We start from the raw sequence: 1,935 nt of genomic DNA, 5'->3' as shown, positions 1-1,935 counted from the left end.
GGCGGGCGGCTCTGGGGGGGTTCGCCCGCGCTTGCTGCCCAGCAGTTCCTGCTAAGGGGCTTCCAGGGTTTGGTGCGGTCCCCGCGGTCGCCTCCGCCGCGGCCCCGTCTCCCTGGGCTTCCCGCAGTTACCTGCCGAGGGAGCACCACGATTCAGGCCGCTGGCGTGTCCCCGGGGCCGTTCCTCCACCTGACACGGTGGGAGATGAGAGGCTACCTAGTGTGCGGGCCCGAGACCTTCCTTCCCAGCTGGGACATGCTGCAGGCCCTCCACCTGGGCCCCTCTGTGCGCCCCCAGCAGAGGCAGCCGTCCCTCAGCTGGCTCCGGTCTCCCCCCATCTCGCGCCGCTGAGTCCTTACGCTTTCTGCCCACTGAAACGCCTGCCTCCTTCAGTTTGTTGTCTCCTTGCCTTATCACTGGGAAATGCTGCTTGCCCTTTTTGCGACTCTATCAGTTAATGTTAATTGACCGTATTAAYGCTGTTGTCTTGTCGTAGAATATACCTTATCTCTGGAAAGGAAAGGGAGGACAAATAGGATAGGACCCRAAAGGCAACAGATAAGAAAAGCAGTCCAGGTAGGAGCTGGCTGTATTAGAGGTGATGTCTGCTATTGCTTGTTGGAAGAGCACCAGCTGTGAGGTACTGGACATTACATTGGCACCTAGTGGATCAGCTGCAGCATTTCCCAGAGGACTGGGGGCTTTCAGAGGCAATCCCTTATCCAAATACTTGACAGGGCTGATCCTGCTTGCATTTTGGAAATATAATGAGTTCATAATCTGTAGCTATGTTTTAAAGCTAGAGTGTAAAAACTCATCTCTGAAGACAACAATTTGGCATGATGCCAGAATGATCTGGCGCTGGATGGAAAATGTCTAGAGTCACAATAATACAGATTAAAGCAAATGCTCTGAAAGAAAGACCATTAAGCTTCAGATTCCAGGGTATAAACCAGCTTCCAAGACCCTGGAAAACCCAAAGTTTCTTTTCTCTGATCATGCCCATCTATCTTTTTTGGAATGAACTGCTACTGGCAGTAGCTAGAAACAGTATTCTCAGCCAGGGGGTCAGAGCAGTATGATGCTGTAATTCAAGGCTCAAATTGCAGTGGTGATGAATTTTTCCCAACCTGTCCATTTCCTCTTTATTCTGTGATATAGTTAGTGGAATGAGCATGAGAAACAATTTCTGGCTTCTCTGGTCTTTTCATGTTTTTCCTGTAGGACAAGCAACAACAAGGACTCATGATGTTTCTGGTATTTTTAATGAAGAAACTATCTCTGCTGTCCTAAGCCAGCAGACTTATATGGCGATAGAGGCTACCTGAGAGGACTCATCTCAGTTGATGGCTTACACCATCTCAAATCTTGTCCATTGGGAGTTTAAAGGATCCTATGCAGACCTAGTATCTGCAGGATGCAGTTGTTATATGTCCACTAACTCACAGTGACAGGTATGCATGGTGTTTTGGGGACTCTCACCCGGCAGTGCTACTGATCTTTTGCAGATTATATCCCAGAATATATCCACAGCTTTGAACACAGGTTATACCTGTGTGTAAGCAAAGCCAAACTATTTAAGGAACCCAATTCTCCATGTAGGCTAGTAAACAGAGTTAAGGAGCAGTATATGCTGGCCTTCAGGGATCTCATTACTACTGTGGCTCTGCTCTTTTCAGTACCCAAGCAAGGCTTTTTGGTACCAGCTTTTGGGAAGACATTTGTCTTCCCACAGCATATAGTCATACCCTCTACCCACATGCCTTTCCTGTCACTGTAGTCTTTAAGATCCTAAAAAGGAACCAAATGTGCAGTGGAGAAGTATGAAAGAGAGACATGTTATACTGCAAGGTAATATCATATATTTGCTGTTTGTCATTACCATTAATATATTCTGTGTTCTGGCCATGCTAACAATGTGCTGGGTCAGGATTT

This window comes from Rhea americana, unplaced genomic scaffold (assembly GCF_003343005.1).
Source record: "Rhea americana isolate MKP2758 unplaced genomic scaffold, rheAme1 scaffold_337, whole genome shotgun sequence".
NCBI classification, from domain to species: Eukaryota; Metazoa; Chordata; class Aves; order Rheiformes; family Rheidae; genus Rhea; species Rhea americana.
Note: the sequence above shows the minus strand (reverse complement) of the source record.